Source organism: Cetorhinus maximus, chromosome 26 (genome assembly GCF_964194155.1).
Source record: "Cetorhinus maximus chromosome 26, sCetMax3.hap1.1, whole genome shotgun sequence".
NCBI lineage: Eukaryota > Metazoa > Chordata > Chondrichthyes > Lamniformes > Cetorhinidae > Cetorhinus > Cetorhinus maximus.
Genome location: NC_135904.1, coordinates 2,301,827 through 2,327,948, shown reverse-complemented (window position 1 = coordinate 2,327,948; position 26,122 = coordinate 2,301,827). Strand labels below are relative to the sequence as shown.

The following is a 26,122-nucleotide window of genomic DNA, read 5'->3' as shown; positions in this document are numbered from 1 at the left end:
TTGCTGGGTTCAATAACTGGTTTCAGTGCCTCAGGCTAGAATGCAGAAAAATCAACCAGGCTGCTACCCTTAGCATATGCATGTAGTCATCAGGTAGGGTCAGGATCATGTTCAGTATCAAAGTCCACAGTTAAACCCCTATTGCCTAACCTCTTTCCTTAAATATAGAAATCAGTGAGAATCTAAAAATTCACATTTATCATTGATAAATGACTGAACTTATGCATTATAAATCATATGAATTTTTAATGCTTGAGAATGCAGATGATATATAATACATAACTCGTAGTCAAGACGTGCATGTTAATAAATAAGTTACAGGAACCGTGTATTAAACATACCATTCATGTCTGCCTACCTGTGTTATGAATGATTTATGATACATAACTCAAGGCACTTGCTTATTGAGGTAAAATTGCTGTACGTGTGAAGTTTAATGGTGGTAATATATTAGTGCAAAACCATGCTGAGTGTTTGCCAGTCCTCATGTGGAATGGCATTTTGTCATCCTTTAGTAACAAAATTCTTATGTGAAAAATCAGATCATAGATACATTTGTGGGACCATAAATCTGTTTGTTTACTTACAGTAACATCACCAGCACATGCTTAGTCTTAGTTCTTACTCCCTGAACACTCTTATCTGATGTTTGGCAATGATCCCAAGTTGCACAAGCTACTGAGTCCCTTGAATCCTTGAATGTGCCATTTAGTGTGTAAGCTACTGTGGTCAATGCACATTGGATGACATTCAGGTACAGATGTAAGTCATGTAGAACTGCAAGTGTGCTCTTTGCTGACTTTGCCTGTTTCATTCAGGACAGCAGTAGAGGAAGTACAATTGGTCGCAGTGTCCTTAGGCTAGGGAGGGAAGTGCAGCCAAAACTCTGTCTTCTGACTGCCGCCCAGTGCCCCCTGGCAGAAGGTGTGTAGGAGATTGGTGAGGATGTGATCAAGCTCATCTGTAATATCTTCTGTGATCCAACATTCTGCCGACAGTCACTACCTCCACTCATACAGGAGGAATGGCTGCTTTGGTGAGAAGCTGCAGGGCAGCCAATATCCATGAGATAGAGCACAGCAAGACTTAACAACTTCAAAGAAAGTAGAGGCAATTAAAGTGCAACACAGTGTTGTAGTAACTCTCTATATCAGATTGTGTTGCTAAGTTAATTATGTCATAATTTTCATTCCCTATGGCTGACACAATTATATTCAAACAGGCTACTATGTGTGCCTCAGATAATTGCATCTTAACACCTCCCTCATTAAATTTGCTTTGGCAGTTATTAATAACGATGGGAAACAGAATAAGTAAATTATTCAGATTTTAAATTTTTATTTTGACTATTCCCCAAGTCAGGCTTATCTAAAATTCTGACCTGAATTTTTATTAATATTCATATACAAACGGTTTCTATGTAGATAAAGTGTTACAGATAGTATCAGCCTCAATTACGGAATCAATTATAAGCAGGCAGTGGTGGTTAGGCTTTACCAGTTTCATTAAAAGCAGACCTTTGATAACAGCACAATTCATTTGACTATTGATAAAAATTAATTTCCAATGAAAAGTGTTAGATCAGTATACAAAGTGCAGTGAGTTCACCCTCCCCCCACTCCCCCTAACTCTGCACATGCCATCTTATTGATTGTGTGTCCATATCTGAAAGCAGAGTCTCTCCTATTCCAGAGGTATCATCATCACCATCTTCAAATGTCTGAAAGTGTAGTAATTTCCTTTCATATGCCAACCCCTTCACCTTACAATATCTGAGATTGCTGCATCCCCAACCCTCACCAAACATCCCATCCCATCCTATTCTTCTGTGTCCACTGTGTCTTCTCTTCGACAGCCCGTGGTCATGATTATAAGTGGACGATTCCACACAAGAAATCCCCGTGTTCAGTTGGAGACAGAATCCTTAGAAGATTCATAAATTGAGTACTGGCGTGACAGGCTAGCTTGCTCATGGTTTATGGAAAAAGTGAGTTTGATCGTTGTACCATAATTAACTGGAGTGGACTGAACATAATTGACCCGAGTATCAGTCTGGGTTGAGTTAGAGCAATGAGAAAGAGATGGATGTCATAGAAACAAAAGAGAAGTCAGGCAATCATTGCAGGAGGATAGGACGACATTACAAAGCTCAGAATTTTTCTCCTGAATTTGAAGTGTTTTAATAATAAGCTGAATTATATCATCATTTCTGTTTCAGAAGATTATATTTCATAAATATTAAACAAACATCAGCTCCCATTATCTCCAATGCGGCTTTTAACATGATTTTATGAAATTCATTGGTGAACTCCTCAAAAATATCTTAATCTCTACTTCTTATTAAATTCCACTGTCTCAGATAATCAGAATGTGTGGGATAGCACCACCATAGCAGTGGCTGCTGTGCTAATTTCATCAGTGTGAAAGCTTCATAATTCACAAGAACTGCAGACATATGTAATCAGTAAGCTTTCTCCCTCCAGTGAAGTAAAAGGAGTTAATGTTGTAACCTCCTTGTTACGGGACTTCCAGTATTATCCAAATGTGTAAAAAATGATTGAAAATTAATTTTCAAATTGTTTTTAAATGGGAAATTTCACTCATGCGTTTTGTAGCTAAGATCTTGTAATATGACAGTGGTATTTGTAGGGGAGAATTTTCTCCCCGTCGGGGGGCGGGGATGGGGGCGGGTGCGGGCACAGGCGGGCTCGCAGCCAATCACCACCCGCGATCGGCTGTGCGCCGCCATTGTACGTGGGCGGGGTCAATTAAGGCCCGCCCGGCGTGACGCACACCCGGAAGCGCTGAGTGCTCCCTGTGCGAGCGGGGGGGAGTAGGCCGAATCGGGGCCTGCGCTCTTTTACGCACGCACGCACACAAAAGAGCAGAGAAATCTCTGTGAGGCACAGAGCTGCCTCAGGGAGATCAGTTTGATATGTAAAATTTAAATAAAGGAAGAAAAAAAATTTTAAGACATGTCCCCTCATGTGACAGTGTCACATGAGCTGGGACGTGTCTATGAATTTTTTTGAAAAATTTTATTAAAGCTTAAAAACCCTCATAAAACCTCATCCCGCCCGTGGATGAGGTTTCATGATAAATGCGAAGGCCGCCTGGGCTCTTCGCCTGCCCCCCGCCGCCAACCTTAAGGTTGGACAGGCAGCTATGTTAATTATTTGAATTGGAATTTAAATGGCCTTAATAGGCCTTTGACAGTTCAGTGGGTGGCAGCCAACTCCAGTGTACGCCCACCAAACTCAAGATCTGAATGACCTGCGGTGACATCGAGAGGCATCAGGCCCGTCATTTTACATGTCGACAGGCGGAGCCCAACCCCGCTCGCCAAACTGAAGATTCTGCCCGTAGTATCTAGCTGCTTTTTAGTGGGTCCATGGGGGTGTTAGGACACAGATCTCGACATTTGGATCTTGTACAATAGTCATTAACCTGAAGTGCATTATAATCCTAGCCCCTTTTTGGGACTATTCTGGATCAGGCTCTTAGATGATCTTAGACGATCACTCTCACTTAAGGTTGAGAAAGACCGGCCTCACAGACACTTAACTGGGTTTGACGAACTGATCCAACTCTTCCTTAAGGAAAGGAACCACCAGAGAATATTGCCATCCTCCAGGTAGCCTTTTTAATGAGCTTTAGCTAGATTATAACTACCTAGATATTTTAAGAGTCTGGGCATCTCTCCTGAACAATAGACCCCTCCACTGAAGAGTGTATGGATTTGGGTTTTTGAGTTTGGATACAAAAGAATATACGAGGCAATATATTTTCTCAATTATGTAAAAGTTTATGAAGGAACCAAACATTAAATTCACTTTAGATGGTAATTGCAACATTGATAGTTTTAGGAAAATAAAGCATAATTTTTTTAAATTAGAGAATCCAAGACTTATTAATGTTACCGAAAGATACTTAAGTTATCCATCAATGTTTAAAGTAGTATTTACCTTAAACTCCCAAGTAGAAAGCAACCGGGTCTAGCGACATACCTCCATCCCAATTAAGGGGAGAACTATCATCACAGCACTACTGGAGCTATGGCTTTCCCTTCCAGAGGGACACTGGAGTGAATCCAATGAATCTAAAAATCCTACTGTGTGGTTCCAATATTTATACCATAAGAAAAGTTGAACCAGCAGGAAACATGTTGAGCACTTGTGCTGGACAACATCCTTTGTTTTCATCACTATCCTTCAAATGAACAGGATACTGAGGGGTGTAGATAGTGGTCACTCCGCTCAGTTTTCAGGATTCAGTTGACAAGTTATTTAGGGTCATCCTTAAGTTATCTTTCGATAGATTATGGTAAATTACAATTTATCAATGCCTTGCTGAGGTGAAGTAGAGGCCTGTTCCTGTTTTTTCAAGGCTGCTTTGTGTTGGAGGATATGTTATATCCAATGCTACAGGATGTTGTTGTCCTTGAGCATAAAATTATGTCCAGACATGTTTATAAAGCTTTAAACCTTTGTCTAGCAGATAAACCCTATTTTTAATGTTTAATCCCTACTACATAGAAGAATAATTATTTTAATCTTATAACTCCATATTTATAGCTGGATTCTCTTATGGCTCTGTATTTATAGCTGCATTCCTTCACAGGCCCAAAAGTAAAGTTTGCTAAAGCTGGATGCAAAGAATACTTAGTGTTTTAGATGACGTCCCTATTCTGGTGAAGGGTCATTGACTTGAAACGTTAACTCTATTTCTCTCCACAGATGCTGCATCCCCTGCTGAGTATTTCCAGTATTTTTGCTTTTAGTTCAGTTTTTTAGATAGCCTGTACGCCTCACCAATCCCATTAGAAAAACTACTGTTTTGAATCTCTGGAGGCTCCTAGGCTCTCTCCAGGTTCAGAGCAGTCTCTGCCAGGAATCCGATTATTGGACAGTCTTGTGTTCCTCCTGAAGGGCTTATTCACTATTGGGAGGGTCAGAGCACTCTTTAGAATCTTGTGCTCTCTGTCTAGGGACTGAGCACTCTGTTGGGTTTGAGTTATACTTAAAGGGCCTAATTGCTCTTCCCAACCTTATGGTCTCACTAAAGGGTCCGATCACTTTTTGATAAGTCATCCTCTCTTTGAAGCATCTGATCGGTGTTGTATATTTTATATCTCAGATCTATGCAGAGATGACACTAGTTTCTAGGTACGCAGGAACTTTATTTACAGTGCTTTATATAATGCTTTAAAATGTCTACTCCATGCTTCAGCTCTGGCTTCCAGCTCTCCATACAGTTTGTTTACTTTTTTTCTGAGTGTACACCCAGGCTTAACTAATCAAGCACAGCGAGCATCAATTGTATACAGACTCACTTAATTAAACATAGAACAACTGAGCACTACAATCAAAAGCTATGTGCTGTTTATGTACTTAGGGAGGTGAGAGAGGGAGTGGCGGGTCTACAAAGTGATGTGGAATCCCTTGATTATTTTTTTAATGGTTTCAATGGTGGAATTGGTATTTGGAGAGCATGGCATGAGTGGGCAATTCTTCATTTGATGTATAATCTAAGAGTTATAAATAGTATAATAAAGGATAAGGTAACAAACTAAAATATGGAAGAAAGCACAGTCATCCCAATAGCCTCCACAATGGCTCAGCAAGTTGATTTTTTTTTTGAAGAAATGGCCCAAACATTATAGGGAGATCCCAGTTGTGATCTCATGTCTGTGCTGAGTAAGCCAATCCAAATCTAGGTGATAGCCTCAGCGCTCCTGGTTATGTGCATCTGAATGAGAACAGGGTCAGGCTCAGTTCTGATGGTCATCCTGTTTCAGCCTACTGCCAATATTCACCGTCTAGACACATACCTGTGGAGCAGCATCTCAGCAAGAATCAGCACTTTCTGGATAAGGAGAGAGAAAACTGGTGCGAAGATTTCAAAAAACAAATCACAGTACAGTAAAACAAAATAAAAATGCGGGAAATCTACAACAGATCAGTCAGCATCTGAAAGATAGAAAAAAACACAGGTCCCACCCAACCTATTAATCTATCAATGGAACCGGCACCACCTAATGATCGCTGAGCTCTGATGACCGATCTGAATCAGTCTGAATCCTCTGCTGTAAAACAATGAGCGCTGAATCCTTCCAGTGCTGGTACCTGAAAAGAGTCTATCTCCAGCACTGCGTAGTATTGACTTTCAAACAAACAGCCACAACAATATTTAACAGAATGAAATGTCCCAAGGTGCTTCACAGAATCACTACAAAACAAAACATGACACCAAGCCACATTGGAAATATTAGGTCAGGTGACCAAAATAGGCCAAAGAGCAAGGCTTTAAGAAGCATCTTAAAGGGGGAAAATGAGATAGAGAGGTATAGGAAAGATATTCCAGAGTTCAGGGTCTAGGCAACTGGAGACACAATTCCACTAATTGTGGAGCGATTGAAATTGGATATGTTCAAGAGGCCAGAATTAGAGCAGTGCAGATATCTCGGGGGAAGAATTTTCCCCTCTTCGGGGGGAGGTTGTGCGGGGACGGACGGCAGCGATCAGCGCCCCCGATCGGGTCCGCGCTGCCATGTTACGTGGGCGGGCCAATTAAGGCCCACCCAGCGTGACGCTCGCCCAGAAGCGCTGAGCGCTCCCTGTCAGGATTCCCTGAGTCGGGGCCTCAGGGAGATCAGTTTAAGGTTTTAAAATTTAAATAAAGGGGGAAAAAAACAACTTTTAAAAACATGTCCCCTCATGTGACAGTGTCACATGAGCTGGGACATGTCGATAAATTTTTTAAATCATTTTTATTGAATTTTAAAATACTTCATGAAACCTCATCCCGCCCATGGATGAGGTCTCGTGAAAAATGCGAAGGCCGCCTGGGCTCTTCGCCTGCCACCAACCTTAAGGTTGGATGGGCAGCTCACTTAACTGTTTTAAATAGTTTTTAACAGGCCTTAATAGGCCTTTGACAGTTCGGCGGGCTGAACTGAAAACCTAAACCGCGTGTCGTTTTACGCATCAGCGAGCAGGCCCCACCCCCGCTCGCCTACCGGAAAATTCTTCCCCGGAGGTTTGGTAGGTATATTACAGCTCTGATAAATGTGGCTGCATCCCAGTTCACTGGTGATGGTAAGCCTCATTCCTGGGAGCTGGTTTATTTATTTAATATTCATCAAGTCACTTAGTGTCAGCAGTAGCCTCTGAGATAAGTGATTTTTCAGTCATTGGCCTTAGTGATCTGAATCTTTTTTTAATCCGCTATAAGGTTGATCAACTGTGAAAAGGAAGGATGCTGTTTTTGGTTGTGCCATGATATCTCTCTAATTTCTGAAGGTACTATGCACTGAACCTATCCTCGTGCAGAGAGTGACATTCAGTGAAGGGATTTGTTTAACTTGTGCTCCCTCTGTGTTATTTAACAGCTGGGCAACAAAAAAATGCTCCATTCAAATTTATTTTGTCCCCTTCTGTGAAATGAAATAAACACAAATACCTCAGGATGAGGGTGGCAGTGGTGTTCTGCCCAGCTCTGACATGAGAAAAACAACCAACAGAATCACAGGACACTCATCAGGTGTTTAAATGGAATCATTCGCCAGCACCTACATCATGTCCTGCCTTACAGAGGAGAAATTTATAGCAACACACCCCATATGAATGCACTGCACTCAATAAACGGGTAGCATAAGAGACTCTACTACACATTATTATATTTATAATCCTGACTACAATATATCAGACTATGCTAAATTTACAGAATAAATACCATTACAGACTAAATTGTATTATATATAAGATTATTGTAAACTATGCTATGTATTGCAGAATATATATATTTGAACATAATTATTATTCTGTAATATAACAGACTATACTAAGTTATCTAACAGATTATGTCATATTATAATCTACAGTATATTACTGGAAATTACATTAAGCTAAAGCATACAATATACTATGGTGTATTATAGGCTATAGTATATCACAGAGTATGGTTTTACATTCTGTATTTTATTAAAACTTTAGCTTGGGATCATAAACTCAGTTTGATAAGTGACAAGTAACATTCACACCGCAAAAGTGCCAGGCAATGACCATTCTCGAAGAAGAGAGAATCTAACCAGCTCTCCTTGACGGTGAATGGCATTACCATTACTGAATCACCCACTGTCAACATTCTGGGGTTACCAGAAGCAGCCGGCTTGATTGGCACCCCTCCAACAACTTAAATATTCATTCCCGCCACCACTGATGCACAGTGGCAGCAAGTGTGTACCATCTAAAAGATGCACTGCAGCTACTCACCCAGGCTCTATCCACAGCTCCTTCCAAACCCACGACCTCTGCCACCTAGAAGGACAGGGGCAGCAGATGCATGGGAATAGCACCACCTGCAAGTTACCCTCCAAGCCACACACCATCCTGACTTGGAACCATATTGTTGTTCCTTCGCTGCTATAGGATCAAAATCCTGGAATCCCTTTCCCAGTAGCACTGTGGGGGTACATGCAGCAGTTGGGCTATAGCAGTTTAAGCAGGCGGCTCACCTCACCCTTCTCAAGGGCAATTAGGGATGGGCAACAGATGCTGGCCTTGTCAGCAACGTCCACATCCCATGAAAGAATGAAAAAAATGTTACAGCCAAATATATATGATACTCAGGTGCTCCCTTTGGGAAGTGGTCTAAAGAGGGACATTCTGAGACGAATTAGAGGCCAAATTACTGTTGCTGATGGAAATTCATTCAGGAACAGATTTTATGAATTAGCAGTCCCGATAAAAAGGCTGAGTTTGTTGCGAACACTGTACATGAACAGTTCTGGGCGGGGTTTGGGAGCATGGGGTGTGGATTTCTTTGACCATCTTTGAGTTTTAATTCCAGCCAGTCTGAAACTTCCTGTACAAAATCAGGAAAAACAACCAACAGAATCACAGGACACTCATCAGGTTTTTAAATGGAATTATTCGCCAGCACCTACATCACGTTCTGCCTTACAGAGGAGAAATTTATAGCAACACACCCCGTATGAATGCACTGCACTCAGTAAACGGGTAGCATAAGAGACTCTACTACACATTGTTATATTTATAATCCTGACTACAATATATCAGACTATGCTAAATTTACAGAATAAATACCATTACAGACTAAATTGTATTATATATAAGATTATTGCAAACTATGCTATGTATTACAGAATATATATATTTGAATGTAATTATTATTCTGTAATATAACAGACTATACTAAGTTATCTAACAGATTATGTCATATTATAAACTACAGTATATTACTGAAAATTACATTAAGCTAAAGAATACAATATACTGTGGTGTATTATAGGCTATAGTATATCACAGAGTATGGTTTTACATTCTGTATTTTATTAAAACTTTAGCTTGGGATCATAAACTCAGTTTGATAAGTGACAAGTAACATTCACACCGCAAAATAATAAATTGGTCATTTAATGTAATATTAACGGTTATGGGAATGGTGATCTAAGAAAAAGTGATTGTGTGTGACCCTGATACAGTCTACTGTGCTCTTCCCCCTAGCTGCAACATTTCTCTCGCTGCTCCTGGGCTGCAGCCTATCCCAGGGCGTTCCCCGCCTGACACACAGCCCAGATCTCTGGGGGCTGGGTGGCGGCGGTGGGGGGGATTATGCAGGGAGTTTTCCCAGCTAAGGAGAGGGGGTTTTGAGGTTCGTGCGGGGGATTAAGTTCCCTGAAATTGATGTCGGCCCCGTATCCCTGTTATATCGCCCCACCGGCCTGACAGGATTTCTGCGCACGCGCGGACCAGTGCGCACGGACCAGCGCGCACGGACCAGCGCGCACGGACCAGCGCGCACAGACCAGCGCGCACGGACCAGTGCGCACGCGCAGTCAGTTTTGGCAGCCATCTTGCACGGGCCACGTCACATTGGCAGGAGACACAGTGGAAAAGACTTGCTTTTACTTAGCACCTTTCATAGCCCCTGGACACCCAAAGCATTTTCCCAAAGCCCAGGTAAGGACAGCAGATTTCATCCCCTAACCAATATTACTGAGCCAGATGGATCTTTACAAGAATCAATGATAGTTCCATGGTCACTATTACTGAGAGCAGCTTTATATTCCAGATTTATTAATAGATTTTAAATTCCGCCTGGTGCCTTGGTGGGATTTGAACCTATGTTCCCAGAGCATTAACCTGGGCCTCTAGGTTTCTAGTACACTGGCATTACCACTCTGCCACCATCTCACCATCTCCCTCTAGGGCTGTGGCTTTTTATTGTGAAGGCCAAGAAATATATGAAATTTAAAAAATTAATTTAAGTTGGATCTTTGCCAGCTGTGCTCTGTGTTAGTGAAAGGTTTCTTCGTGGCCCAAAAATAGCAGTGGGGCTACTAGCCCTCACTGTTACTTAAACTCAAACACCACAGCAACTTCAGGCATAGACAGATGTACAATTCAATGTGAGAATCAAGAAGTTGCTCTGAGAGATGTACCCCCTGCCAATGGCTTCCCAGAAATTGCATCTCAATGTCTAGATACCCATTCAAATGCATTGAACAATACTATGAACTCAATTCATTATGGGCAGCATTTTCCCATCGGCGCACGGGGGAGGGGGTGGGTGGGGGATGGGGGGTGGGGGGTAGGGCCTGCCGGTGAGCGGGGGAGGGGGTGGGTGGGGGGTAGGGCCCATTCGCCGATGTGTAAGAAGACGCGCGATGACATTGGGCAAGCGACCCGATGTCAGCTGCGCCAAACTGTCAAAGGCCTAATTAACTCAATTTAATGAGCTGTCCGTAAGATTGGCGGGGGGCAGGCGAAGAGCCCAGGCGGCCTTCGCATTTTTCACGAAACCTCATCCACGGGCGGGATGAGGTTTCATGAAGTGTTATAAAATCTAATAAAAATTTATACATTTATTCTTTGACCTGTCCCAGCTCGTGTGATAGTGTCACATGAGGGGACATGTTTTAAAAGTTTAAAAATCCTTTATTTAAAAGTTTAAAACTGAAACAAATCTCCCCCCCCACCCTGCACAGGGAACCACTCAGGGAATCCCCCCCCCCCACCCCCCCCGCAGTCTGCACAGGGAACCACTCAAGGAATCCCACCCCCCTAGTCTGCACAGGGAACCACTCAGGGAATCCCACCCCACCCAGCCTGCACAGGGAATCCCCCCCCACCCCCCCCAGCCTGCACAGGGAATCCGCCCCCCCCACCCCAGCCTGCACAAGGAGCGCTCAGCGCTTCCGGGCGTGTGCCACGCTAGGCGGGCCTTACTTAGCCCGACCATGTAAAATGCCAGCATGGACCCGATCGGGTTCGCCCGCACCTCCACCCCCGCCCCCACCCGTCCCCGTCTGCCCGCCCCCGCCCACACCCACCCGCCCCCACCCACCCCCGCTCCCACCCGCTCACCCAACCCACCCGACGGGGGGGATACCCCTGGCCCATGTCTGTGTGTGTATATGTGTGTCTGTGTGTGTATGTGTGTGTGTGTGTATATGTGTGTGTCTGTGTGTGTATACGTGTGTCTGTGTGTGTATATGTGTGTCTGTGTGTGTATATGTGTGTCTTTGTATATGTGTGTCTGTGTGTGTGTATGTGTGTCTGTGTGTGTGTATATGTGTGTCTGTGTGTGTATATGTGTGTGTCTGTATGTACCATGTAGGTTTACGCTCTATGGACATCATAACGTTGAAGGGAGAGGATGTTCCAATGCTCTTACAGTGGTTCCTGCCTAATAACAAGGGTGGGACCCACTGTGTGTTGATAGCTCCCCTGGTCAGTTCAAAGATCAGTGAAGACCAGTTCAGGGTCAGTCAATTTTAGTCAGTCAGTCAGGAGCAGGTTAAAAATAAGGTTGCGGCTCCATACAGCTGAAGTGCTGTTAGCTCTGAGAAGCCGCGGACTAAGTGAAGCCCCAGGAGCTATTTGGTGGCTCTGTGCAGTCAGGGCTCAGAAGCATCCCGTCGGGAGCTGAGAAGTCAGCGGAAGGTCACTAGCTCAATGTTGCTGAGCGGGCGAGGACTCAAAGAAGCTCAGGGAAGGCCACAAGCAACATTTGTTCAATGCAACTGGGGGGATTGGAGCTCAGAAGAACCCAGGATTAATGCTCTGCTCAGAGTAGCTAAAGAACTGGAATTGTGCCAGTGATTAGATTCTGGAGTAAAGTCTAGAAATCCTTAAAATGGGAGACAGAGTTTTAAAGAGTAAACTCAAAGTGAACAACTCTTCTTCAGTCAGTTTGAGGTCCTGGAGAGAATTCCAAGACAGGATTTTCAAAGGTGGAGATTGGAAACCCTTGTGAAAAAGACAAGGTTTGAGTGAGATTGGTTGGCTAATGTCTGGGTGGGTTCTTGAGAAATCAAAGGATTCTGTCTTGCCTGTGTCTGTCATTTACTCTGTAGGGTGGTGTGTAGGACCACAGTTTGTCTGTTAATTTATGAGTACCTCATGTTAATTCTGAATGTTAGAGTATAAGTAGATTCTTTTAGTAGATACTTTTCTGACTTTGTATAGTTTACTGTGTTCGTTCAAAACCGTTGGAATCTTGTGACTTTATTCTAAAAGCCGGGTCTTTAATCTCAACCTTTAGCTACTTTAAACAGTACATTACTGGTCCCTAATCAGACCTCCCCCCATGTCCCAAGGTCTGGTTAAGGACCAGTAACAACAACATGAAGCTCCAGTACTTGCACCGTAGATACATAGGAAATTGGCCAGAGAAAGTTAAGGCAAGTCACTTCAAGGCTAACTACCATTTAAATGATATGTTAAGTGTTAAATACTACCACACAACCTCTCTGTCACTGAAAATCAACTGTTACAAGCATGGAGTCTCATTCTTCTGATTTGAATTGTTGCTGGAAATGAAATGAAATTGCTTTTTTCTACTTTTCCTTTCTTTTTTTGTCTCTCTCTCTCTCTCATCATCCAATCTTTCTTTTCCTCTCTTTATTTCTCTTTCTGTACCTGATTTGATATACGGCAGAATTTAATCCAGTTTGTCATGGCTGACACAGGGTAGCTGGGCCCACTTAATTGTGGGAGAGGCTGCAGACCAGACTCCCACTGGTGGGAAAACCACCCACAATTAAATCGGAGGTGGGAAGGGGCCTATGTGGGAAACTTGTGGCGGGATGTCAGTTAGGCTCCTTGATGATCAATTGACACCAATTATCCAAGAGCCCACTGGAATTTAATAATGGCTCAGTGATTAAATGGAAAGTGCACAGCTTTCCTATGCCTCCTGAGTGACATCCAGCAAACCCTATCGGCTTTTCCAGCAGCCTACTGGGAGGGGTCCCTCGTTTTCAGGCATTCAGTGCCCGATTGAGAGACCCGACGTCGGGAAGAGGCCCACTGCCCTGGACCCTAAATCCCAGGGAAGGCCTTATGCTGGCCATATGCCCGAGAGGCACTTAATTTGGTCAGGCCTCCCCAACAATGCGGCACTGGATTCCCGCCAGATGGGACCTGTGTCAGGGACCTTAAATTCCGCCATTAGTATTTCCTATTAAAACTTACACTTCCTTGTCCATCCTTATGCTGTTCGTTTCCCAATCCTTCAATTTGATTGGTTAATTAGACACACACAGTTAACTTGTCCTGTTACTCAGGCCCCAGATGCTCTGTCATCATTTCTACCACACACTTCCTTCAACTTGTAGTGCAAAATATCATGGAGATTAAACAGGCAAAATTAAGGCCTGGATTTTACTGTCAGCGAGCGGGGGTGGGGCCCGCTCGCCGACGCATAAAATGACCCGCGGTGACATCGGGGGGAACTCCCGATGCTACCCCACCCCATTTAAATCTTCAGGTGGGCGGGGGCGCAGCGAAATCAGCTGTGCGCCCGCTGACCTGTCAATGGCCAATTGAGGCCATTGACAGAGTCAATTATGTAATTAAAGGACCTGCCCGTCCAACCATAAGGTTGTCAGGTCGGCCGGGAGCCCCGGCGGGAAGTAGAAAAAACATGAAACCTCATCCACCGACGGGATGAGGTTTCATGCAGGGTTTTAAACATTTTAATAAAGTTTTTTTGGAAATTATGAACATGTCCCAACTCATGAGACATTGTCACATGAGGGGGACATGTAAGGGAAATTTTTTTTCTATTTTTAATATTTTTGAAAGTAGAGGCGATCTCCCTGAGGCAGCACTTAGCCTCAGGGAGATGAGTCGCTCTTTTGTGCGCATGGGTGAAAAAGCGCACTCTCGATTTTGGGATTCCCTCCCACCCACACAGGGAGCGCATAGTGCTTCTCTGCTGATGTCACCCTGGGCGGGCCTTAATTGGCCCGCCCACGTAAAATGACACTGCGCCTCCGATCAGGGGCGCCGATCGGAAACTCGCCCGCACGCGCCCACCCATCAATTTCCCCCCAACGGGGGGAAAATTCAGCCCTAAGTATAACTGATGATGGATACAATTAGTTGAACAGTTACAGGAATATTTGGACCAATAAACTTACATTTTCGACTTTTATTCAAAACCTCCCTCCAAATAATGATGGAGAGCCTGCTGTTACTACTTAATATTTTATTTTGCAGGTAGGTAAGTTCCGAGGTAAGCATGAATAAAATAAATAACACATCGTAAAACATAAAGATCCCAAATTTCAATATCAAAAAGGCTTTTGTCACACATGTAATATTTTCCATTTAATAATTTAATAACCCCATAAACTTAATGACTTACATTATGTTACCACAACAAAATGTTTGAGAGGAGTTTTTTTTTTACAGTGAGTTGTTGTAATCTGGAATTCACTGTCAGAAAGGATGGTGGAAGCAGAGCCAACAGTAACTTTTAAAGGAGAATTGGACAGAGACTTGAAAAGGATTAATTTGAAGGGTTATAGGGAAAGAGAAAGAGAGTGTAATGGATTGGATAGCTCTTTCAAAGAGTTGGCACAGGCATGATGGGCTGAATGGCCTTCTCCTTTGCCACATCATTCTATGATTTCATGGTTTACCTTATGTTACATTTACTGCTTCTAAAAATGGTTCCTCCAGGCCTTCTCAGTGACTTTTCCATTATACACAGGAATGGAGGAGTGCATGAATAAAGGTTACAAACAATAAGTGCTGGCATGCTCTACCATAATCTTAGTGTCCATGCCAAAAGAATTCCAGGGCTTATAGGTGTAAATGCATGCTGGAAGAGTCTTTGAGGAGATTCCATGAAATCCAGCGCCAGGCTTCTCAGAAAGGCACAGGCTTTTAATGGAAGGCATGGACTCATTCTAAACAGATAAAATGCTTTTATATAGGTAAGTTTAATATATTTCTTGCAAATGTTGCACTTTTTTCATGTCTATGTTAAGTTACAAACCTTATTTCCAGTCAGATGAAGTAAAGTTCAAATTGGTGTTAAACAGGATTTTGAAGCATGTTTGGTACATTCATGACTTTGTCTTCAGTTGTTATTGGGAACTATTTGCTACCTATTCATTATTGATCTGTTGTTTCACATGTGCTCAGTAATCTTTCCATGGAAGTCTAAACGCCAGCTTTTCATTAGTACATGTCTGCCAGTTCAGTTGGGATCTATTACAGCTTTATGAATATAATCTTTCTGACAATCAGATGGAAGTATGACAAATTTGCATACCAGTTATGACACTTCAGCTGTGGTGACACAAGCCAGATGCAAGCTCTTTGTGCGATTTGTGAATGTATTGATGTAAACAGTTTCACAGGAAAGGTTCAGGCAAAGTGATCCTGTGGCCTATTTAGGCTTAACCAGAATCACAACCTTACCATATTTTGGTCCATAAATGACTTCGATGTCCTGGCCCTACCCATCCTTCCTGTTGTAATACAGGGAACCGGTATTATTGGGGGAGGTCTTGTAGTGTAAAATGGGTAGCATCACTACCTCTGGGCCAGGAGCTCCGGGTTCAAGTCCCACTTCAGGACTTGATGACCACGGAAGCTGCATCCATAACGTAGCCAAACAGGTTGATTATCAGCTTGTAAATCCTTCCTATAGGCCTGATGGCTTAAAGAGCGGGAGAGTTTCCTGGTCAGCCATCCTGTAGAAGGCAACAGGAAAGCACTACAGTACTTTGCCAAGCATAATCATGGACCAATGCCATGAAGGTCCATGGTCACCAACGCCCTCATAGGGCATGATAAGAGGAGGAAGCATTTCTGGCTACATTTCAGATTAGTTGATATAAATTAATGGAGCCATCCATTCAAGCCCCTTCATAATATCTATGTAAAGATAAAGCAATTAGCATCTTCTTGTATATTTTTAATCACATCCAATTACCTGCAGTTTGTGCCTCTTCCCTCCGAGGTGAAATCAGGAGCGTGCTGCATCCTAAAACAGCGCTACTCACTTTCATACGCAACTTTAGACTCAATTTGGGGTCGATCCAGGGTTATTAACCCTGGAAAGCTCACTACCCAGGAGCAAATTAAATCAGTCATAACCAGCAGAGTAAAGGTAACTGAGGCAGTGAGCTCTTATTTCATCTGTGCTTTCGTCAGTTATAACTTGGTCATGGTTTATGACGTCACCTGAGCCCCTCATTTGGGTGGAAGCCTATTCACAGGAACGTGATATGGTCACAAACAGCAGAAACTCTCCTATTAACGCCCTAGATGGAAAGCCATTGTTTAACCCACTGCACTGCCCCATGACCTCCGGGCTATATGGGATTAGGTCACAGATCGTCCATGATTTCTCTGAATGGTGGAACAGACTTGAGGGGCTAAAAGGCCTCCTCCCCTTCATATATTTCCATGAACTGAAGCTAATTAGTTTGATACAGGGAGAGGGTTTCACTGAGGTCATTGGATTTGATTTCCTCTGGCTCAACAATTTCTTGTTTTCTCTTGGCCACTGTGATTCCTTTGTTTATTATTTTATTGAGTGATGTGACTGTTACATGTCTTGCTACACTGCACCTTTACATACCTTCCTTTTCATCTGTAAATGATGCCTCTAAAATGCAGGCTGGAGAAAGACTATGACAATGAGAAGCTGCCCTTGATACATTTTCATTTTAATTGGTTCAGTTTTCCACTTAGCTCAGGTAAAATATTCTAAGGAATATAACTGCTTCCTTATCTTGTCTCTCTCCACCTCCCGACCATACCAACTTCAAAGAACCCCGAGAATGAGCACAACAGGATCACAATCTAATCAAAGCTGTCTGAATATGTCCATTAGGGAGTCACACAAATTAATTCAGCAAAAGAAAGAAAACCCATCTCGTGCCCTGTGAGGTGAAATATCATGATGGAATCTGCTTATTGAAAGCTGTAGATCTGTCTGTGACATTGCTGTATCTGCTGAGTTACTGGCTCTTAGTTTGTATCTGCTGGGTCACTCACTCCCATTCTGTATCTGCTGGGTCACTCACTCCCACTCTGTATCTGCTGGGTCACTCACTCCCACTCTGTATCTGCTGGGTCACTCGCTCCCACTCTGTATCTGCTAGGTCACTCGCTCCCACTGTGTATCTGCTGGGTCACTTCCTCCCACTCTGTATCTGCTGGGTCACTTCCTCCCACTGTGTATCTGCTGGGTCACTCACTCCCACTCTGTATCTGCTGGGTCACTCGCTCCCACTCTGTATCTGCTGGGTCACTTCCTCCCACTCTGTATCTGCTGGGTCACTTCCTCCCACTCTGTATTTGCCGGGTCACTCGCTCCCACTCTGTATCTGCTGGGTCACTCACTCCCACTCTGTATCTGCTGGGTCACTCACTCCCACTCTGTATCTGCTGGGTCACTCACTCCCACTCTGTATCTGCTGGGTCACTCGCTCCCACTCTGTATCTGCTAGGTCACTCGCTCCCACTGTGTATCTGCTGGGTCACTTCCTCCCACTCTGTATCTGCTGGGTCACTCGCTCCCACTCTGTATCTGCTAGGTCACTCGCTCCCACTCTGTATCTGCTGGGTCACTTCCTCCCACTCTGTATCTGCTGGGTCACTCACTCCCACTCTGTATCTGCTGGGTCACTCGCTCCCACTCTGTATCTGCTGGGTCACTTCCTCCCACTCTGTATCTGCTGGGTCACTCACTCCCACTCTGTATCTGCTGGGTCACTCACTCCCACTCTGTATCTGCTGGGTCACTCACTCCCACTCTGTATCTGCTGGGTCACTCGCTCCCACTGTGTATCTGCTGGGTCACTTCCTCCCACTCTGTATCTGCTGGGTCACTTCCTCCCATTGTGTATCTGCTGGGTCACTCACTCCCACTCTGTATCTGCTGGGTCACTCGCTCCCACTCTGTATCTGCTGGGTCACTTCCTCCCACTCTGTATCTGCTGGGTCACTTCCTCCCACTCTGTATTTTCCGGGTCACTCGCTCCCACTCTGTATCTGCTGGGTCACTCACTCCCACTCTGTACCTGCTGGGTCACTCACTCCCACTCTGAATCTGCTGGGTCACTCGCTCCCACTCTGTATCTGCTGGGTCACTCGCTCCCACTCTGTATCTGCTGGGTCACTCACTCCCACTCTGTATCTGCTGGGTCACTCGCTCCCACTTTTTATCTGCTGGGTCACTCACTCCCACTCTGTATCTGCTGGGTCACTTCCTCCCACTGTGTATCTGCTGGGTCACTTCCTCCCACTCTGTATCTGCTGGGTCACTTCCTCCCACTCTGTATCTGCTGGGTCACTCGCTCCCACTCTGTATCTGCTGGGTCACTCGCTCCCACTCTGTATCTGCTGGGTCACTCACTCCCACTCTGTATCTGCTGGGTCACTCGCTCCCACTCTGTATCTGCTGGGTCACCCGCTCCCACTCTGTATTTACCGGGTCACTCACTCCCACTCTGTATTTGCCGGGTCACTCGCTCCCACTCTATATTTGCCGGGTCACTCACTCCCACTCTGTCCTCTAACTGCTGGATTAATCTCTCTCAGACTTCACCAGGTAAATCGCTTATCTCCAGTCCACATCCACCTGGTGTTAGAGGTTTTGACTGTGAATCTGTTGCACTATCTGTGCTTTACCGAGGAGCCTTTGCAATATGGAAACTTTTAAAATTTTAATTCAGAACTTTTGCAGAATTAAATCTATTGGAAACAAATGTAAAGATTGTATGCCAATTGGACCCCATCATCAAATCCTGCCCAAATCCCAGTATGACTGGAACATTATTCCAGTAACAGTTCGTCTACCCTCAGCCCCTTGTAAAGTGCATTTTCGTGGGTTAAAATCTTCAAACCATCCCTTTATTCAGACTTCTTCCTGAGATTTCAAAGTTTGCTTCTAATTTCAAAAGCTGTTTTATTGGTGTGAAATAGATTCAAACTGGATGATTTGTCAGAACTTGACACTAGCAGTGGAACACATAATCTGGGTTGACTCTCTGGTACAGTATTGACAGAGGGTGGCCTTGTTAAAGATGTTTCCCCTCAAAATATATTAAATGAGGCCCCGTCTGACTCATCATTAAGGATCCCAGGAACTATTCAAGACCTGGGAGATCTCCTAGTGTCTTGGCCAATATTCTTCCCTTAAATAGCACCAAAAACAGATTAACTGGCCATTCATCTCATTTGCTGTTTATGAGGTCTTGCTATGTACAAACGACTGCAATATTTATCAGTCATGCACTTCAAAGTAATAAGATTGTACGTGGCGCACTTTGAGTTATTTCTGTGAGATGTGCTAACCCTCCAGCCAGCCAAAGGTTTTTTTGTGATTTTTAGTTAAAGTTTCAGTTCAGTTTCACCTTGTTTAATTTGGGTTCCATTTTTATTTGCACGTTTTTAATTTGATGTTTTTTGTTTTTTTTTTTGTTTGTGTGTTTTTTTTTTCTTTTGTAGGTTTTAAAGAGCCGCGGGCCACAATACCTACCCCACCCTGGGACCTGATCTACTGAACCACGAGAGTTAGATTCAAGATGCCAAAGATTCGAGTGTGTTTCACATGTTGCTCAGTTGTTAAAACCTTTGTCTCTGATCGTGGCTATCCTTGTGTCCTTGCTTATTTCCTTTCTCTGTAAGCAGCTATTCACTATTCAGTTGGTGTAGTGAGTGCAGGGTAGAAAGCCCCAAGTCCAATTGCAGGCCAATTGACACAGTGAGCCAGGACTAGGGAGGGAGAGGACCAGCCCAAGTACTAGCTTCTGGTCACTATCCTGTGAGTGGATGCATGTGTAATGCTAGGTGAGTATAGGCTCTGACCTGAATGTGATGCCCATCGCAGTCAAATATCCGGCCAACTACTCACACTCAAGTGGTCATTTTGGGTGAAGTGGTGTAGGGCACGGAAGCCAGACTGCAGCAAGAATCAGAGAAGAAAGGCATCGTGAGTTCATATCCTCTACTGCGTCACAGTTCGATGATATTGGGTGAGAATTACACCGTCTGCTGTGGTCCATCCACAAAAAGTGGGCAAGAGAATCATCCACGCTCTGGATCCATGAAAATCCACTAACTCCACTGCACTGAAAGAAGGCCTCGAGTTCAAAGATGTTTCTAAAAAAAGAACAAAAGTGTCTGAGGAAGCAAGAGTTTGAAAAAAAAATCTCTTATCTCATATTAACCAAAGCCCAAGATCATTCCTTGATGATAACATCTGTATTGATGCCCTGTTAGCCCCTTGTGCCCCTCGGTATTCATCCAAGAGTGATTGCTGCATTCTCAGACTCCTGTGATAATCGAACGTTGCTGCAGTCTGTGGCACTTCCACTCAGAAATGTCCACAATGACCCTCCCTTTCACTCTGCTGTCCCTTAACCTGTTCTCTTAGCCATTGTCCATTTCCTTTGTCCCCTGTCCCCTTTCTAGCAGGAGTCACTGGTTAGCAAACAGGAGGAGGGAATCTCACTGATTTGGTTTTTTTTTGCCTTTCATTAATGCAGAGGTGCTGAGGTCAATTGTTGCTCCCCATTACTGCCTTCAGTTGAGATCAGCTAATTCAGGACCAGCTGAAGATGGAACGTGGGACCACAATCCTCTCAAGCATTTCTAATAAAACATTTGTAGCGCTGTGGCAGTGATGAAACACGGTTGAGTTATATTAGAAGAAATATGCAGTCACTATAATTTTATCTGGGGTTCAGTGGATGTTTCTGGCTGAGTGTTGCCTTTGCTTCTGTTTTATGGAGTAACTGCTGGCTGAATTTCTCAATGATACCATGTATTGTAGCCAATAGATGAAGTTATCCCTGCCCCAACAAATCATTGGACTGGATTTTACTGATTGGTGGTATCTTAGCCAACATCTTGTCATTGCTAAGGCTTGAGCCTGTTTCACTCACAGGAACACTGTTTCGAACTCTACAGTCTCTGTTCAAGCACTGCGTGTGGAGCATAAATAAATTCCCTCACTCCCAGGCACTTGGCTGCAGATGATGAGGAATTAGTGTTTCCCTTGTTAGAGCTGAAAATAGTTCAAGGGGGTGGCCTGATTGAGAAATTTAAGACTATGAAAGGTTGTGAAAGGGTTAAAGCGGTGGACAGTTTCTGTGGTGAGATGGTAACCAGAGGGTATTAGCTTAAGAGGATGGTGAAAAGTAGTAAAAGGGAGGTAAGGAAAGAATGGTTTACAGTGAGGGTGGTTAGAACGTGGTATTCCTTGACACAAACTGTTGCTGAAGTAGAAACCATAAGTTCAAAAGGGAATTGCTTGAAGATGAGACATTTTGAAGGATTACGAGGTGAAGACGGACAGTGGGGTTAGAATAGATGCCACGTGTGGAGAGAAACAGTGGCACAGGTTTGCTGGGTTGAAGGGCCTGTTTCCATACTGGAACCTGCTTGTGATTGTGTCATTTTAAATATGTGGGATAAGATTTTGTTTTCTGAAAGGATGATTCCCCTGACGCTAGGAAAAGCCCTTTCCCCTAGCCCCCGGGTTCAGATCTAAACACTACTGCGGGAGCGGCTGCTCTGCTGTCAGGATCTGACAACATCACTTCCAAAAGAAAAAGACGTCACTTTGCAGAATATTCACAGAAATGAAACCATGCGACTCTCCCTTCCTGTCTCCCCCTCTCCCGGCTCCCCGTTTAATCTCTTCATCATGAAAAACTGCTTGGTGTCAGTATGTGAAGCGAAATTGTGGATGGGTTACTGAGTAATATGGTTAGAGTTTCAGCATGTAAACATAGATCAGCTACAGCCCAGAGAAATTTGATTATTAAATCCGGATCTCTGGAGTCTCCAATACTGAACCCAATCCCTGTTGTAAAGGCCCTGGCCGGTTCTTCAGTTCATGCCACCTCGGAGAGACCACAGGGAAAATTCTGCCCCCCTCCCTCTCCCCCCACGCCCCCCAACTACAATCAGGCTTTAATATGCCATTTCTCTTCAAGTTATTTTGTTTAATTTTTCATGTTCTCAGAGTCATAAGTAAAATTGTAATGACTTCAGAAGATTTATTCAATGAAATTAAAGTTTTATCGTTTATTATAAATGTGGTTGGCTGATTATTTAGTAAGGTTTTAAGTTAGTACAGGTATAGGGCACAAGTATATAGTGCAGGTACCCTGTACAATATGTTATACCATACATATACACAGTACAGGCTTACCATACTTTTATATCACACAGTTAAACAATACCATACATACGGTAAACATCTATGACTGCATACAGGTGTACAATGCAGCACAAATGTGTGGTGCAAACATCTAACATTATGAAATTACACAGTAGAGTGCAGATAAAAAATACACCAACACAGTAACTCCTCCCCCCCCGAGAAAGCCAAAGCTTATTGAAGTCACTATTGAATTGCCTGAAGTTCAGAGCCTGAGGATAACTTTACCTGTTGGTGTGCAGAATTGGGTGACAATCTCAAGCCACACAGCAATTTGTATTGATATAGCAGCTTAATGTAGTGAAACATCTCAAGGCAATTCACAAGAACGGACACAATTTTACATCAGGTTGCACGACAATGATATATTAAGACAGGTGAGCAAAAGCTTGGTCAAAGAGGTAGGTTTTAGGGAGCAATTTAAAAGGGAAGAGAAAGTTAGAAAAGAGGGATTGGGGAAGAATGCCAGAATTTAGAGTGCAGGTAGCTAAAGGTGCGATTGCCAATGGTGAAACAAAGGAAATTGGGGATATGCAAAACAGGTTGTTTTGGTTTATATTTTCCTGATGTTCAGAATTCAAAACCAAGCAGTTTGAATCAGAAATGTGTCTGAGGGACCTCAGCCCCATCCTCTCCCTGCACCAATGAGCACCAGAGCCCAAGAGAGGGGGAGCAAATACCACTGACAAGTGTTTGACGAACAAAGTGACAATGTCTCCTAAACTGCAGCCTGAAGGTGCTCCAGGCCTAAATTGCCCATCTGCTTGTGGTGCCTGTGACAAGTGTTACCTCTAATACATGTTCAATAACTCTCCTTGACAATAGTGGGATAAATTACAGCAGCTTTAACCTAAAAAAGACTCAAGCCTTTTTGTTCAATCATGAAAACAGATCTGGGCAGTGAACAGTAGAATTCTCTGAGATGTGACATTCTGTCTGAGAATGAGTTTTTATTAGTTACTAACAGTGCTCTGTAACTCACCATCACAAAACACGATGGGATGGATGGTTATTTGTACAAGATAAATTTCGGGTGAAACTATTGTAAAATTATCAACAGATAGATATTGTTTCTTTGTTCACCGTTTATCATTTCATGTTTGATTATCAATGAAGTAATAAAGTTTATTTAAAATGGTTGGCAGTCCTTTTGCAATGTTGCTGGATTTTAAACAGGTATTGGCAGGACACTGACCTCAGCGAGCGTTCCAGACAGTGTCGTAAACTGACGGCTTGTTTAGATGCGTGAACAAGGCAGGCATCAGCTGCAGAACTTGCTGCATTTTCAGAATACTCAGAGTTGTTTCAGACTCTCTCGGCTTCTACCAGATGGAAACTGGCATCTGATTTAGGCTTTTTGTGGAGGAGGGGAGGGGTGTGGCTGCTGCTGGAGACACCCTGTATGCAATGGGGTTTAGTGTCTTCCCCAGTCGCTATTCCCCAGAGGGTAAAATGCTTCAGATTGTTTTCTGTAGCAGTGTCTGTTCATACAGTAACTCACTGTGCCAGTTCCTGTCACCGATGTTGTAGGGTGGCCGAGTTGTGCTATTCATGATAGGGTTGATCTGCAGACACTTCTTGGGTGGAAACATTAAGTTTATTTACAATATACTCAGCAGCAACTACACGTGTGATTTCAACTCCAACTCCACCTCTACCTCTACACTGACTGCTGAGGTAGCCCACACTACTCTCTCATTGGTTACTACAGATCATATGATCTCTTTTAAATATTATTCTTAAAGGTACATTGCACACTAAATAAAACCATAATTACTACAGAGGTATTGCTTTGGAAGGGAATTGGTAATCACCATGATGATTTTGGCTAAGCATTGCTTCTACCGAAGAGATTTAGTGACATGTGAAACACTGGCATAAAGAGTGACTAAATGCTGACTGTTTGACTGGCAGTGCCACATTATTGAAGCTCTGATAGCACTTTCAATACAATGATACTTAACAGAAGGCGGCCATTTGATCCTTTCTGGCTGTGCTGGCTCTTTATAGGAATTAGTTCCATTTCCTTGCTCTTTCCCTGTATCCTGCAATTTTTTCCTTATCAAGAATATATCCAATTTCCTTTTGAAGTTACTATTAAATTTACTTTCACCATCCTTTCAGGCTGTGCATTCCAGATCACAACAACTTGACGTATTGAAAAATATTCTCCTCATCTCCACTCGAGTTCTTCTGTCAATTATTTTAAATCACTAGGGTGCTGAACTAATGCTAGTTCATGCATTGTATGTTTGTACTTGGTGACTTGTGTGAACTATCAGCCTTGTTACCACCTATTCAAGTATTAAATTCTCAGCCTGCTTTTGTTTCTGGTGAGGTTCTAACAGGGCCAAATTCTTTGGACCAAGTTAAAGGGGAGATATGTATTGTTGGGTCATTTCAACAGTATCCACTACCCACACTTGTGGCATCACACCCATTGCAAAGGAGAACAAGGTAGTTTCTGAGGTAACCCCTTCTCGTGAACTCGATCACACCCCTCCCCGCCACAGGCATGATCACTACCCTAGGTACCATTGTGAATTAGTCAGGCATGACATTCAGTCCTTATCCAGCAGTTCCTCACCCCTCACATTCCATCATTGTCTTCAATATCCTAGATAACAGGAACAAAAACAAAAAAATGCTGGAAAAACTCAGCAGGTCTAACAACATCTGTGGAGAGAAAGACAGAGTTAAGGTTTCGAGTCCATATGACTTTTCTTCAGAGCTAAAGAGAAGTAAAAATGTGATGAAATTTATACTGTTTAAGGGGGGTGGGGCAGGTGAAGCTGGATAGGAGGCCAGCGATAGGTGGGGGCAAAGGAGAGATTGTCAAAGATGTCATGAACAAAAGGACAAAGGGGTGTTAATGGTAGTGGTACTAGCTAAAGGAGGTGTTGATGGTGGCATTAAAGATAGAAAGCAGAATGTGATAATAGCTGGACGAGGGTAAGCGCTCTGGAAAGAACAACATGAACATAATTTTTCATTCTTATTTTTTAATTTTTTTATTTTTACTTTTTATCCACTTATTTTTATTTTTATTTATTTTCATTTTTATTCATTGTTTTATCCCCCCCTTTTGTATTATTTTCGATCTTTTTTCCCATCACCGTCCCTTCCCCCCACCCCACCCCCACTAGGGTCATCTGTTACTTGTTCATGTTGTTCTTTCTGGGGTACTTACCCTTGTCCTGCTATTATCACATTTTGCTTTCTGTCCTTAATGCCATCATCAGCATCTCTTTTAGTCAGTACTGCCACCATTAACAGCCCTTTGACCTTTTATTTATAACATCTTTGGCAATCTCTCCTTTGTCTCCACCTATCGCTGGCCTTCTATTTGGCTTCACCTGCTCCACCCCCTTTAAAGAGTATAAATTTCACCACATTTTTGCTTCTCTTTAGCTCTGAAGAAGAGTCATATGGGCTCGAAACGTTAACTCTGTCTTTCTCTCCAAAGGTGCTCTCAGACCTGCTGAGTTTTTCCAGCATTTTTTGTTTTTGTTTCAGATTTCCAGCATCCACAGTATTTTGTCTTTATCCTAGATAACAGAGTTAGAATTAGAACCATTGCTCTGTTAAATGAATATGTGCAGGCTCCTGATCT

The 26,122-nt window shown here is 43.3% G+C and overlaps 1 protein-coding gene and 1 long non-coding RNA gene across 3 annotated transcripts in view; both read left to right on the top strand.

The window, feature by feature from the left end:
• LOC144668216 (NT-3 growth factor receptor-like) overlaps positions 1 to 26,122 on the top strand; it is a 658,117-nt gene that overhangs the window by 503,887 nt on the left and 128,108 nt on the right. The window lies entirely within an intron of this gene.
• LOC144668217 (uncharacterized) lies at positions 9,902 to 23,647 on the top strand. Its single transcript, XR_013573456.1, has 2 exons — positions 9,902 to 9,983; positions 19,788 to 23,647. It is a non-coding gene; the product is annotated as an uncharacterized LOC144668217 (long non-coding RNA).